Here is a 15,310-nt window from a genome sequence, read left to right as displayed (position 1 = left end):
AGCACATATAAGCTAAGAGCTTCACCGATTGTATCTTCCCGCAGGATGGGCAGTCATGCAGTACTGACTAAACTCTTTCAAAGTCCTGTTCCAACATGTGTTGGGAGAATAAAAGGATCAATTAAAGGTTTATGGGAGGGCAGCTTCTTTTCTTTTTTTAGCATGCCTGCAACCGCGGTCAGGAACATCTGGAGAGAGATCCCCCAGGATGCAACAGGAGTGGTAAATTGTAAAGGGCTTGTAATTTTATGTCGTCTGGAAAGGGAGGACTGAGGGAAAGCAAGTGAGAAAAGACTTATTTTCCTTTTAAATTAAAGAAACAGCCAAACATAGATTAAAGGGGTTAAAATGAGTTCTGTGGTCTGAGGCGAAGACAATTTCCCAATAAATTTAACTGGTTGTGCATCACTTGGGTGTTGTTATCATCACCATCACCATTATAATTAATTAATTGATTGGTTGATTCAATTTGTATACTGCCTTTCATCTGAAGATCACAGGGCTATTCACAATATAAAAATGCAAAATGAGAATGCAAAATACATAATAGAAACAAGCACGAGTCAGGGAAATCATCAGTGCTTCTCTCCATTCCCTAAACCCAAAAGAATTTAGTTTAAAATATTACTGTTCTGTTAAAAGAAATTATTTTCACTGGACTTGCAATCCTAAACACTGTTTCTAAGGAGCAAGTCCCACTGGCTTACTAGCAAGTAAGCACACAAGTGGGATTGGGTTGCCTCTCTTATGATACACACAAACAAACAAACAAACAAACAAACAAACAAAAACCATACTATAAACTATACTATTTGCCAAAGGTAGACTCACCATACTCTTTGGATAGCAGGGTTTGACCCAGAATCTAGTCATACTGTGCATCACCCATTGAGGGAATTAACTGGCCCTCTGGTACATTGCTCTCTTTCGTACGGGCCAAAAAAGAAAAAGAGATAAGTCTGCAGTTCTACAGACAGTAGAGAAAATGTGTCGTGCTTCATTCCATTGTTCTGTAAGTAGTAGAGCTGCTTCTACCTCCCTCTGTTCTAGTGGATGAGTGAGAGCCACACTGTGTGAAGTTGACCAATAAAGAATGAATAACTATTAGCTCCTCAGGTTGGCCAAAATCTGCTGGGTGGAAACTGGATCCCGTTATATGGAGTGGGATAACATTCCAGATGATGTCTTGCCATAATCAGCGATAATTCTGCCCCCTGCCCCAAATTATGATCACTAGAAATACTTTCCTCTGACAGACCCTTGCCATTTACTAACCCTATATGATGACACGCTGTGGTTTCTGGACTGTGCAACTTTAGTCTGATTCAGATGCAATTGCTAGATTGTGGCTTGGCCTCTGTGAATAGGCTTTGTGCTTAGATTCTCTTCCCCTTCTTCTTCTGCAGCCACCCTCAGTAGAAAGCAGCTTCATAGTTATAATGATGCAGCCAATTCCACAATCCTCTTATGAAGGAGTTCTTATTGTAGTGGGTGTGTCTTTGCAATACAGGCATGCCTACTACATGGAGAATTCAGCCACAAATTCACCTTCATGTGATTTTTAGTACAGAGACATGCACAAGGTCAGCTCATGTACGTGACTAACAACAAGAACGGCTACAGAAATTAAGCTGGGTTTCTGTTGATCTTGACACCAAGATCTAGTCTCAACAAGGTCAGGCAAGTCTAAAAAGGTCCACCCAAAGTGTTCTTTAGTTGACACCACTCTTTAATATCAGAATTGGAGTTGAAGGCATTTATTTATGCCAGTCCGTCACTATATGCTAAAGGATAAGAAAATCCTATTGCAGGTATAGACCCATGAGTATAAGGCAGTATACAAAATAAAAAAATAATATTGGGCTGGCTCACACTCTGATATTGCATGGGGTCCCAACCAAATCACACTCTTGACATGTTGCATCAAGATTCCTACCAGGAAGAAGTGTTGACATTACAGCGGTACCTTGGTTGTCAAACTTAATATGTTCTGGGAGTCTGTTTGACTCCCAGAACCGTTCAAAAACCAAGGTGTTGCTTCTGCTTGGCTGCAAGAGCTTCCTGCACTCAATCGGGAGCCACAGAAGCCTCGTCGGACATTCGGCTTCCAAAGAACGTTTGAAAACCGGAACACTTACTTCTAGGTTTTCAGTGTTTGGGAGCCAAAGCATACACGTACCAAGGCATTTGAGAACCAAGGTCTGCAAAATTCTAGGTCTGCAAAATTCTTGGAATTGGTTCTTAGGATTCTGGTCACCCCACAAGCTTGAAATCTGCAATTCAGTTCTGGTAGCTCAATCCAATTCTGCAGTAATGCTTACTGATTCAGCACTGTTGTGCTCAGGTCCTGCATTTGGCTTTTGATAGGCCCCAGGACAACACAGAAACATAGTGTCTTCTGCTGGATCAGACCATTGGCCCATCTGGCTCAACGTTGTTGACAGAGTGGCAACAACACTCGAAGGTTTCCAGCATGGGACACTCCCAATCTCACTTGGAGATGATGGGAACTGGAGCTGGGACCTTCTGCATTCTACCCAACCCAGGATGCTGGGTTACATGTGCCTTTGGCTTGACCTAGTAGGACTTTGCTTGCAATCTCAATGGTCTAACATTATTCTGAAACCACTTTGATAAGGCATGTGCTATGGATCTGCCATTTCCTGTTCCCACATGCCTTAATGGAAACCAAAGGTGGGAAGAAGTTACAGTAGTCTAGATTGCCTGATTTTACAAGAACAATTTGGGGGTGTTGTTAAAGAAGTCTTTTTATACATTCCTTTTCTGTTGCTATGGGTTGCCTTTTTTTGTTTTTCAGTGGCCCTGTGCCAGACTCTGAATAGAAAAGCACCAGATGGAGGGGAACTGCGGAAAGCCAGCTACACGGAGTAAGGTGTGAGCACATCCTTTCAGGAGGAGGGGGCATGTGGGAGGCTTGCCATGTGTTCCATAAATGCAAAGTCACTTTCCTTCTTCACTCGCTTGAGCTCTGAGGTAGATTGAACCAAGATAGATCAGAGGCGGGGAAACAGGATCCGGCTAGCAGGCAGGATCCTGAGCTCTTTTGGTCGGGGGAGGGGGGCAGGTGAAATAACTTCAGAAGAGAAATCAGGAGTGCACTTTCTTCCTTTGCAGGAGCAGCTTGAATCAAGCAGCACATGCAAAGGAAGATTCCTACAGAAAGTGGGGATGGCATTTGGCACTGATTATTCCGTAACAACCACAACATTACTTAGTCTGCATCTGTCAACAGATGCAAGGCAGGTGGATGTGGCTGGGATAAAATGATCGTGCTGGCCACACACACACACACACACACACACACATGGGCTTCCTGTGCCAGAAATTAAGCACAACTATCTGCTTGTCTATCTATCTATCTATCTATCTATCTATCTATCTATCTATCTATCTATCAGCTATCTATCTATCATCTATCTATCATCTATCTATCTATCTATCTATCTATCTATCTATCTATCTATCTATCTATCTATCTATCTATCATCTGTCTATATCTATCTATCTATCTATCCATCTATCTATCTATCATCTATCTATCTATCTATCTATCTATCTATCTCTATCTATCTATCTATCTATCTATCTATCTATCTATCTATCTATATCTATCTATCATCTATCTATCTATCTATCTATCTATCTATCTATCTATCTATCTATCTATATCTATCTATCTATCTATCTATCTATCTATCTATCTATATCTATCTATCTATCTATCTATCTATCTATCTATCATCTATCTATCTATCTATCTATCTATCTATCTATCTATCTATCATCTATCATCTATCTATCTAAGCTCTACAAGCTCACATTACTTGGGAATCAATATATTCAAATCTTGCTCTGTGGTGTTGCTAGAACCAGTTATTTATATCAAGCAGCAACAGTGTAAGATGGAAAACAGTCTTTATGTCATAATTTGTGAGCCTTAAGGCAAAAGGTGTGTGCAGAGCTATCATCACAAGTTACATATGCAGGTACAGTGGTACCTCGGTTTACGAACTTAATCTGTTCCGGAAGTCCATTCTTAAACCAAGACCGTTCTTAAACTGAGGCGCACTTTCCCTAATGAGGCCTCACACTGCCGGTGCTCTTCTACCGTTCAGATTCAAGTTCTCAAACCAAGACACTATTTCCAGTTTTGCGGAGTTTGTAAACCAAATTGTTCTTAAACTGGACTGTTTTTAAACTGAGGTACCACTGCATATTGTTTGAATTCTTAAAAAAGGACCACTGAGATTCAGTCACAGGACAGATGACTGGAACTCTCTTTCGATGCCAGAGCTCAGTTCAATGTAAGGTTTTTTTCAGAGAGAGAAAAAGAGAGAGACATTTGCCTCAACTTTCCCAATATTAAAATGTTTCTGCTTATAGGAACAATTCTATAAAGGAAGCTTAACTAAACTGCCAATGAGTTTAGAAATGCATCAGCACAGGAACAAACTTGTATGCAATTGTGAGAGACTGCTGCAAACTCAAGGATATAATTAGAACTGGGTGAGTATGTCATGTCATTGGGTAAATGCTACAGGAATCTCTCTTTTATCTGAAATATCAATGGATCACATTTTTAGTGATTAGACTAGGATCTGGCTCCCTCAATGTTGATGGAAATTCAGGACGGCATACCCAGGAGGACATTAGTTATACCCTACAGAAAGGGGCCTTTGTAACCCTTTACATATGTGCAAGATGTTAGAAAAAAGGAAAGGTCCTGACTTCCTTTGTCTCCTCAGCCTGGTCCTCGGACCCTTGTCGGCATAAAAGAGTCCACGAGGAGAGTGTCCTTGCAGAGTATTTTCTGCTTTTATTCTTCAAAGTCTTTGTCTGCAAAACGACCGACCAACTGTACACACATCAACACTACCAACTTTCTCTAACCAAGCAACCAACCCACACCACAACACTAACATTGACCACCCTTACGTCGCGACCATGCCCCAAACTGTTTGTTCAAAAATTCCCCACCCCATCTGTTTGCAACTGCACAACAGGGCGCGTGAAGAGCTTTTTGGCTTGGGCAACCCATTCTCTGAATGTGGGGAAACACTTTGCTTTAACAAAATTTCTGCTTTAACAAAAACAACCAACTAAAACATGATTTATCAACTATTACCAGAAAAGCATATCTGGTGCCCCCTTCAGTCTTCTGTGGAAAAGGGCCTATCACGTCACAAAGGACAAGTTCTAAAACCTCTTTAGATACTCTGTCGCTTTTAGAAGCCACAGGCTTCCTCTTAGATTTGGCCATTTTACATACATTGCAATCTAGGAAACAGTTACAGCTATTTACTTTTAGGTTCTTGCATACCTTTGGCATCTCTGAAAGCACGTGGAAATTTGCATGTCCCAGTTTTCTATGTAGTTCATGTACACACTCCTTATGAACTGGCAAATTCTCCTGAACCACCTGGGCTGTTTAACAGGCTTGTCCTGCATTACATATAACCCATTTTCCATCTTTGCATGGCTACATATCTGTGTTCCATTCTTTATCAGACAACCATCCTGCGTGAACTTAACACTATACCCTGCATTATTCAAACAGCTTACAGACAGTAAACAATAGTCCAAACTGCTGACAAACGGAGTCTCTGGTAGAGTAGTGCTCAAGCACTGCAGGAAACATGTTCCCTGGCCATCAATCTTGCTTCTAGGACCATCAGCAAAATAGTTTGAGTCTTTTCCTTCGACTGGCTTCTCCAGGGTCTTAAAATCCTCCCGACTGTTGCAGATAATCCTGCTGCTGCCAGAGTCCAGCAACCACGTTCCTCAAGGTATCTTCCTCTCCTCTTGAGAAAATGCAGACACAAGCTGAGCAGAACACGTGTTCTTCTTCCTTGAAGAGAACCCCTTCTGCTTACGTTTCTGTGTTGATTGCTGTCTCTGCTCCACGTTGTCTCCTGGAAGTCTTGCCCTGCATTGACGCTGGAGATGCCCGTGTTGGCTGCATCTATAGTATCTCCTCACTGCCATGGCCAAGTCCAAATCTTGGCGTTGCTCCATTGGCAGGTTCTGCTGCTAGCCCCCTCAGCTGTAACTCCTCCACTCTTGGAGTTCAGCCTATCTATCTGACCTCCTTTCTGCTTCTTCGGTCAATCTTCCAACCACATACTCAAGGGACAGATCTCGGGGACTCATATCCTCCATGCTGTTAATCACGGGCAACCAGCTTTCAGGCAAACTTGAAAGGATAATGTATGTTTGGTCAGTCTCATCATAATGCTTACCTCTCTGCTGTAGTTGAAGAAACAGAGATTTCAGCATTTGAAGATGAGTTGCCAAACTCTCACCTTCTTTCATAACAGTCCTGAACAGCCTTCTGGTCAGAGAAATTATGGTTCCAGCAGTGTCTCTGACATGCATTGCCCTTACTAAATTCCAGCACTCAATCGCTGGGCTGGCATTTGCTACATGCAATAACTGAGAGTTGCTCAAACACAGCATAATTTGGGCACGAGCCCTTTCATCCAGCCATCTTTTCTCAGCAGAGTCTTTTATGAAAACCTCAGTCTCAACACAGGCCCATAGTCCATCTCTCCTTAGCAACTGCTGCATTCTTATCGACCAACTCAGCCAGTTGCTTTCTGAGAGAAGTAAAAAAAAAAATGCCTCCCCCGATACAGTGGTACCTCGGGTTAAGTACTTAATTCATTCCGGAGGTCCATTCATAACCTGAAACTGTTCTTAACCTGAAGCACCACTTTAGCTAATGGGGCCTCCCGCTGCTGCCACGCCACTGGAGCACGATTTCTGTTCTCATCCTGAAGCAAAGTTCTTAACCTGAAGCACCATTTCTGGGTTAGCGGAGTCTGTAACCTGAAGCATCTGTAACCTGAAGTGTATGTAACCCGAGGTACCACTGTAATTACAACTTGGGAAGACTGGAAATCTGCCATCTCTGCTGATGCTTGCTGAGCCCCTTCAGTGGGGCTTCCAGCAATCTCTCCTGACTCTCTGTTTAGAGTCTGACTGGACTTTCCTGGCTGGCACTCACCGGCTTCTAGCTGCCACCTCTGTTGGCCCTCAGGTCCTGCCTGGCTCTGCAACTGTTGTAGTTGCTCTGTGAGTCACCTACTGTGGTCCTCTAGCAGTTCAAACTGTTCCAGTAGCTGATGCTGAGAGTTTTCCTGATCCTCAGATCCTAGCCGCTCCAGCGTCACTGCAGACAGTTACAGCTTGCCACCAACTGCTCCAACACACAGCCACTGGCCACCACCAGAACTCACCAGCTCCCCACTGAGATGCTGTCAGTTGTTTTGTACTCTGTACATGCTCAGAAACTCTGGGCCCATAACCTATCAGTGTTTGAAAAAAGCAAAGGTCCTGACTTCCTTTGTCTCCTCAGCCTGGTCCTTGGACCCTTGTTGGCATAAAAGAGAGTATCCTTGCAGAGTATTTTCTGCTTTTATTCTTAAAAGTCTTTATCTGCGAAATGACTGACCAACTGTACACACATCAACACTACCAGCTTAGTTCTTTTAACATTAAAGAAACAGCGGCCAATTTTTAGCTGTGACATATATAATTGTTGTTCAATAACCAACTGAATGAATCAGTCATATAAAGGCAAGGTCATTAATAATGAAAACCTGTCTCTAGCTATAATGGGTGGTGCAGTCATATTGTTAGATTCTAAGAAAATGTTTATTAAAAAAATCACAAAATTTCTGCAATGTAGAGATTTTGTATAAATGGAAACTTCCAAAACCAAGCAGGCACACACATCAGCATTGATCCGGTTCAAGCGAAAGCTTCTGGGAACAAAGAATCATGTTTCTTGTGGATTATAAAACTGCACTAGATAGGGAAAACAAAGATGCATAACGAGAATAGAAAGGTTAAAGGTAAATAAGTATTTTCAAGACAGGATGAAGAACCCCACAACAGGCACAAAACTTCTCTTTCTGTACTCCATGTTTAGGTCCAGGAAAAACATCCAAACCTTTTGCAACTGTACTGCTAGGTATCAAAGTACTAGTCTCTGTGAAGTGCCACCACGTCTGAGCAGGGCATTATAAAATGAAGCAACATCTATTCTATCTATGTTTTTCTAGTGTCACATTTCGGCATCAATTTCAAATTCTATTTTTAAAAAAGGCACTTTGCTTTTCAGATTTTCTCTCATGCCTGAAAAATTGTTCTCATTTCAAAGAGAAGGATGATCCTGTGTCTCCTCCTAGCCCAAACATGCTCGTGTAACATGAACCCCATGGATCAGGGCACTGCAATTACTGAAATCTCCATTAGCAGAACTTGTAAAACCGTCTGTACTGAACTAATGTTGCATCAGGCCAAAGGCTAAATTCCAGGCAAGGTCACTAGTCTTCTTAACTCCTCTTCATACCAGGGGAGAGCTAAACTCCACACATACACTAAGTAAAAGAATATAAGTTTTACCATCCCACCCACCCCTCTCCTTCCCCTACTTTATACTGTGTACAACACTAATGTCTCAAAAGAAATATAACTGATCTATAGAAAATACAACCTGAAAAAAGAGACAATGCACGTACTTTTGTAAATCAAGAAAATCTTCAATAATTTTTTTAAGGTCTCAAATTGCTTAAATCAGATCATTTCAAAAGTGTAGAACCCATTGCTTAGGACAACAATAACTAAACAATAAGATGCCATAGATCCTAAGCTTCTTGTGCTATAATATTGCTTGGGATTAGACAAACTCAGAATGATGAGATAGGTGCAGTAGCCATGAGAGATAAATGCAACATCCATAATCAGATATCTCTCTAGTGACCAGATGCTGGAGACAAACTATCAGGAAGTGGCTGTTTTTTATTGCCCTGTACTTGTATTCCCCCACCCCATAATATTTATTAGTTTTCCATTTCAATAAAAATAACATTGACATTTCTTATCCTCACATATATTCTGACTCTTTCGAGTCCACTCCTTCCTCCCTTCCCCCCAGATAGCTTTCTAATTACATTTCCTATCTTCTTTGCATTTCTATTTCCTCTTATTTACTTTGTCTTACTTAAATCCACATACTATGCAATATTGCCCTGTACTTGTAAGCTTCCCAAGCTCAGCAACTACTGGAGATAAGAGTACTGGACTAAATTGAATTATGGCGCTAACACACCTGAATAAAACTTCCAGCATAGTCATGGAAACACTGGGTAACTTTGGACCATCACTTACAGCAGGGTTGGCTAACCTGTGGTCCTCACCTGCTGGCCTTCAGACTCCTATCAACCCCAGCCTGAATGGTCTATGAGCAGGAATTATAGGAGTCCAACGACAGATTCCCCATCCCTGTCTTAAGTCATGTTATAGGCCTGGCAAGGAAAACTGATATAGCTGTTCCAGACTCTGTGCTAGCACAGATTGGCAGGTTTTATTATTACAGAATTTAATTTTAAATGCATTCTGTATCTCACACTCCTCACAAACACATCCCAAATTGTTAGTCTGTACTCAAGCCCCATCAAACCGCTTATGGTTTTCCACAGTCCAGAAGCTCCAACAGCCGCCATTGGCAATACCAGGTTCAGTTAACACCCACCTCCAATCTAGAAGAAAAGGAAGCAAGGCATGTTTGAAACAAGGAGAGAGCAGAACATCTGCTAAAAGGCAAGAAAAAAGTTTAAAGCCTTGCAAAATATTTTCCCGAAGTCCACAGTTATATAGCACCCACACAGAAAGACAGCCACATGAATCCAAAGCCTCTATTTATTTCAGTTAGTTGCTTGCTTGATATTTATTAACTGTGCTAGTAGTTTTAAAAAACCAGCATTGTAATTCTTTCTGCCTTTGCAAAATCAAGGAGCATCTGAATTGTCTTTCTAAGGCTAGTATCTGTGGAATGATCAGAAATGGTTCTAGGTCTTCCCACCATTCCAAAATTCTGTTGCACCAGTGCTACTCCTGGAAAAGTGCAAAACAGGCTGTGATAGCGGCAATTTCAGTGACAGCTCCAAAAGCAATAAAATACTGCAGGGATCTTGACCAGTTAGCAGTGCTCCATAACTTGGGAAACATTGAAAGCAGAGGCAAAACGGCAACTCAAAAACACCCTACAAATGATAAGCTGTAACACCCAATCCACTCCACAGAAATACTGTGCATTAGGAGGTGATGGTCCTATGATCTCTTGGGGACTAGCTGATTTATTGCCTCTGGAACATCTGCAGCAACAGTTTATTACATCAGATGTGTAAAAGCACACTAAGAGGGTGCTGGAGGGAGGAACAGAGGATGATCAATCAAGTTAACAAGGTGAGAGAACAGGAAAGGGGGGGGGACCTAACAATACTTCCGCAACAAATGGAAGGAAGTGTGGGGTTGGGGATTGGGGGGTTACAATAAAATTGCCACATACAATCCTTTTATTCAAACCTTGAGAAATTCTGTCAAATAGGTTTATGGAGCCCAGTTCTGTAGCATCCAATATCAACGGCTAATAACTGAAGAGTTCAGGATCCCTGAAGTGCTCCCCTGCTGATGTGCACATTCCTCATTTTCAACATTATGTTAGCTGATGATTTTTTGTGGGAACTGGCTTGTGTAAACTGCATTAACTTTAGTTCTCACCCAGTTGCCTTGCAGAGCAATCCTAAGTGAGATGGAGATTTAAGCGGCGAAACATAAACCACTTACAAAGCTCTGGTGGCCTGCTCTGGCCAAGGAAGAAATGGGGGGCACTTTTTATTCCCTCCCTTGCAGGCAGTTTTTTAAAAAAAGTCCACTGAGAGAAAAATTAACTACACCAGCTTCAGGATGTTGTAGTCCTGAGTCCTGAGCCAGGGCATGACAAGGAAACAAGGCAGTTTTTGATCAAGGGGTTTCAAGACCACCCAAAAGACACCTCAGATTAGACCATGACACTTCCCATGGACAGACTAGGGACCTCTAGGCTGGACAGACTGACCACCTGGCTGGGTTTCTTCCCACCAACAGGGCTAAACTTCTTTTCTCATCCTATCCCTACTCATTCATCCTTTGCCAAGGGTTTAGACACTGCCCATTGACTTCCTGCTGTTCCTCAGTTCTATGTCTATGTTCCATTTCTGTACGTCATGGCTTTAACCTTTGTGAATCACCCAGAGAACACCCGTTAATGGGTGGTACAGAAACATTGTAAATACATAAATAAGCAACATCTTCATTTTTCGCAAGTCTGTTGAAAGTACGAGCGGAGTTGGCTGTGGATTGCAAAGTTAGTCCCTACCACAGCCACAAAGGTGACTCAGGGTTTTTCAAGTTCACTGGGGCTAACTCCCAGGTAGCATTCACCTTTCCTATTGCTATAGAGACTATAGTAGCCAAACTTATCATTATTGTTTGAAGATACCAAAAATGGTCATTGCATAAAGGTAGCCAGTGTGGTGCAGTGGTTAAGAGTGGTAGTCTCATAATCTGGGGAACCAGGTTCACGTCTCCGCTCCTCCACATGCAGCTGCTGGGTGACCTTGGGCTAGTCACACTTCTCTGAAGTCTCTCAGCCCCACTCACCTCACAGAGTGTTTGTTGTGGGGGAGGAAGGGAAAGGAGAATGTTAGCCGCTTTGAGACTCCTTAGGGCAGCGATAAAGCGGGATATCAAATCCAAACTCCTCCTCCTCCTCTTCTTCTTCTTCTAATGAAAATGATCTAACCCCCAACTGAACACATGAATTCTCAAGGATAATTGAGGATAATCACATGCTTATCCAAGATATGAGTGACAAATGTGGCCCCCTCTGTCCAGTAAAGGTCTAGCCCTTGCAGCTCTTCCCAGGCTACACAGCTTTCTCAGTTCCTGGTTCCTCCTGGTTCCTGGTTGCTCTCTCCAGGAACCAGGTGCATGTATCCTGGTTTTCACAACATATTTTAGTCTATTTTCAGAAATGAGTATTCTCCTACATTGATGAGTTAACAGAATAAGCAGTCAGCAACCTTTAGCCTCTGAAACTTCAAATAAAAAATTGTCGGGTCCTCATTCAGCAAGTTGTGTTTATGTCAGCAAGGATGAGAGTTACAGACAGTCCTTTGAGGTCTGGGGTCAATTGCCAAATGGATATTTATCATTCAGGAACTTAGAATGAAACCCATGGACTCATTACACATAGAATTTGGAAGAATATACAGTGGTACCTCGGGTTAAGAACTTAATTCATTCTGGAGGTCCGTTCTTAACCTGAAACTGTTCTTAACCTGAGGTACCACTTTAGCTAATGGGGCCTCCCACTGCCACCACAGGGTGATTTCTGTTCTCATCCTGAAGTAAAGTTCTTAACCCAAGGTACTACTTCTGGGTTAGCGGAGTCTGTAACCTGAAGCGTCTGTAACCTGAAGCGTCTGTAACCCGAGGTACCACTGTACTGAAAACAGTTGGCAGCGACTCTTGGTTGCATCTACCCATGCCTGCAGTTGCTTGTTAGCAGAAGTGAGGAAGGAAATCCACTCAAAATAGCATCGAGACACTACCTCAGTCAATCTAATTGGCACTGAGTAACTTCATGGGGAGAAGTGAAGGTTTAAGACTTTATAAACTGGACCCCAAAAGGGTACAGCTCTATTTGGCCCGTCAGTTTGATTTGCACAGACCTGATATTTTCATTCCAACATTCCCCAGAATACCCACAGCCTTTTTTGCAATCAGCAACAGCATCCGTTTCTTGCTGTGGATTATTTGTATTTCTTTCTGCCTACAGCCTTTTCTGGATTGGCAGCCCAGACCTCAGTGGAAGATTAAACAATACCGAAGCCCACAGCAGGAGAATTCTCAGTCTTATTCCTTGTTTCACTTGGGCAACCTTCCTGACTCTCATCAGGGACAAAATAAAAGTTGCCAACCCCTTAATTTAGGAATTGCATACAAGTTTTGCATTCCAATCCCCAGTCAAGAGAAGGGTTTTTCTACCCCAACCTGCTCTGTGCAAATAAATGCAGTCCGTGGGATTTGCACGTAAAACAGAAATATTTTTTTTTAAAAAATCAGCTCTTTGACAGATGAGAACATGCCAGAGTATGTTTCAGAATAATTTCACATGTGCTCCTGAGAATGATCTTAAGCTATCCCCCCCCCCTCTCCACACTTGAATTCAGCAAAGACCAATTGCCCCAGGTAGCCATCTCTGTTTATCATGGAAAACCTCCCATCACACACTCATTTTTTATTGTATTGGAATGCAATACTGAACAAACAACATTATGTGAAGTTTTTTTCCCCCAGTTGAAAAGTTAACTTAATTAAACAAAGATTAAAACCATTTCCAAAAACTCACTACAATCTTAGCCTATCTGATGGGAGTCCTGCTTTCTGTGGTTCAATGGTTTGAGCTTGTTTTGCTGCTTTCCTAGACCTCTCTGGTTTTAAATATCAGAGTTCCTCACTTTTATCACTACACTAATATGGTTATGTCCTGCATTTCTATCTACCATCTCTCGGGACAATATTGAGGTGCATGGAGAAAGCTGTCAGTGTGCTTTTTGAAAGTGTTATCAGGGAAACTGCTACAAAAGGATTTAAGAAGCTAATTTGAGCAACACCAATGAAACAAAGTGTTAAGGTGAACCATTTATTATAGCCGAAAAATAGTCCAATCCAAAATCCACATTCATCCAATCCCCCACTGTTCTGACTCCACATTCCTTTTATTCTGTAAGGCTCATGGTTTTCTGAACCCTATGCAGAGCAGAGCCCAGGTAGAAAAGTTTCATTTTGTTTCATGCTGCAATCCTAAGTACACAGCATAAGGGAGCTTCCTGTGTTTCCGAGTAAGACCATTGGTTCATTCATCTAGTTCAATACTGTCTACTCTGGCTTGCAGAGGCTCTCCTGGGTTTTTGGCAGCTCTACTTTGAGACACCAGGGATTCGACCTGAGAACTTCTGAACACAAGTCAGATCCCGTAGCACTCAGCTATGATAATTTACCCTCAGCAAGTCCTGCTGAATTTAAAGTTTACTTTTCCAACAGGAAGGCTTGTGAGTGCGCTGTATGTGTGTGAAAAGTTAAGTGAGTCCACACACATATATTCAGAAACGTCTGAGATAATTATACAGTCAACAACTCATTATGGAAACAGATTACGACAAAGTACTTATTGTAGGTGAGGTGGCCTATGTCAGACAGAAGCTGTGTGTTTATACCTATATTTTACACACTGGTTTTTAGGAGAGTTTCTTCCCACCTCAAACCATAATATGAGAGATGCAGACCCACACATGTAACCCTTCATTCTCTACTTTGGTCAGCGTGAGTTAAAATGTCATTGCAGCTAGCTGCTTATGCCAAGGGGTAGAAGCTACTGCAATCAATTGATAAGCAATCAATTTGCAGGACCCCCCAGGACATAATGGGTGATATCCAACTCAGTCATACTCAAAAGTAGACCCACTGAAACCCATGGACTTGAGTTATTCCACTGATTTCAGTGGGTCTGCTCTGAGAATGAGCAACATTGGATTTCATTCTACAGCAGAAATGGGGAGCCTTTGTTCCTCAAATTGAGGAATTCCCAGCATCCCTAACCATTGGTCATGCTGACTGTAGTTGGTGGAGTGATTTCCCATTCCTGGCCTATAACTTTAGCTGCTTAGACAAGGGAAGTTAATAGTAGATGACCAAAGAAAGTTAAACTCAGGCAGTGTTGCCTCTGGCTGCTTCATATGTCTGCCACAGGTACATCACAAATGTCTAAATGGCAAATTATGTTCTTAAACATTCCCAAGGTCATGAATCAGGGTGCCACAGGAGGACAGCTCTTAAACACATGTCCACTGCATGAAAAAAGATATATAATTTTCATTCACACTTCACATATTACTCCGCAAGACACAGCGGAGTAATATCTGTGCACTCACAGAAGCGAGGGCTGCAATTTAAGACTGTAAAGTAGCTCTTGAGAATCTTTGTGCCACAGAACCAACAGGCAGAATTGTGATGGACCATATTTTGGAATGTTGCTGCTGCTGCTCTCTCCCCACTATCTTGCCGTTAAAAAGCCAGCGTGCTATGTTGGAAAGTTTGACGAAGGCTTTTGTGAGCACACTTGCATGCAACTTTTCACGCAGGAAAGTAGTTAAATAGAAGGCATCTCACTTACAGTCTTGATAGGGTAGAGTGGATTATTCAGTTTCTATGTGTTAAAAATGTTTCTAAGTGGAGTACGAAACACCGAAGCAACAATGTACATCTTAAACAGTTACAAAAACACAGTTACATATTAAAATGTTACTTCAATATGAAGTTACTAATAGTTCAGAACTCTATTGCCGTATCTTCATTTTTGCATAATACATACCGCACATTGGCTCTTTTAATTTTGCAT

General features: G+C 42.0%; 1 protein-coding gene across 2 annotated transcripts in view; it reads right to left on the bottom strand.

Moving 5' to 3' along the window:
- The window catches only part of IGFBP2 (insulin like growth factor binding protein 2), a 65,943-nt gene that overhangs the window by 49,115 nt on the left and 1,518 nt on the right, over positions 1 to 15,310 (bottom strand). The gene's annotated exons all lie outside the window — the stretch shown is intronic.

This window comes from Podarcis gaigeae, assembly GCF_964106915.1.
Source record: "Podarcis gaigeae genome assembly, chromosome: 1".
Classification (NCBI taxonomy): domain Eukaryota; kingdom Metazoa; phylum Chordata; class Lepidosauria; order Squamata; family Lacertidae; genus Podarcis; species Podarcis gaigeae.
Note: the sequence above shows the minus strand (reverse complement) of the source record. Positions and strands in the feature narration are given on the sequence as shown.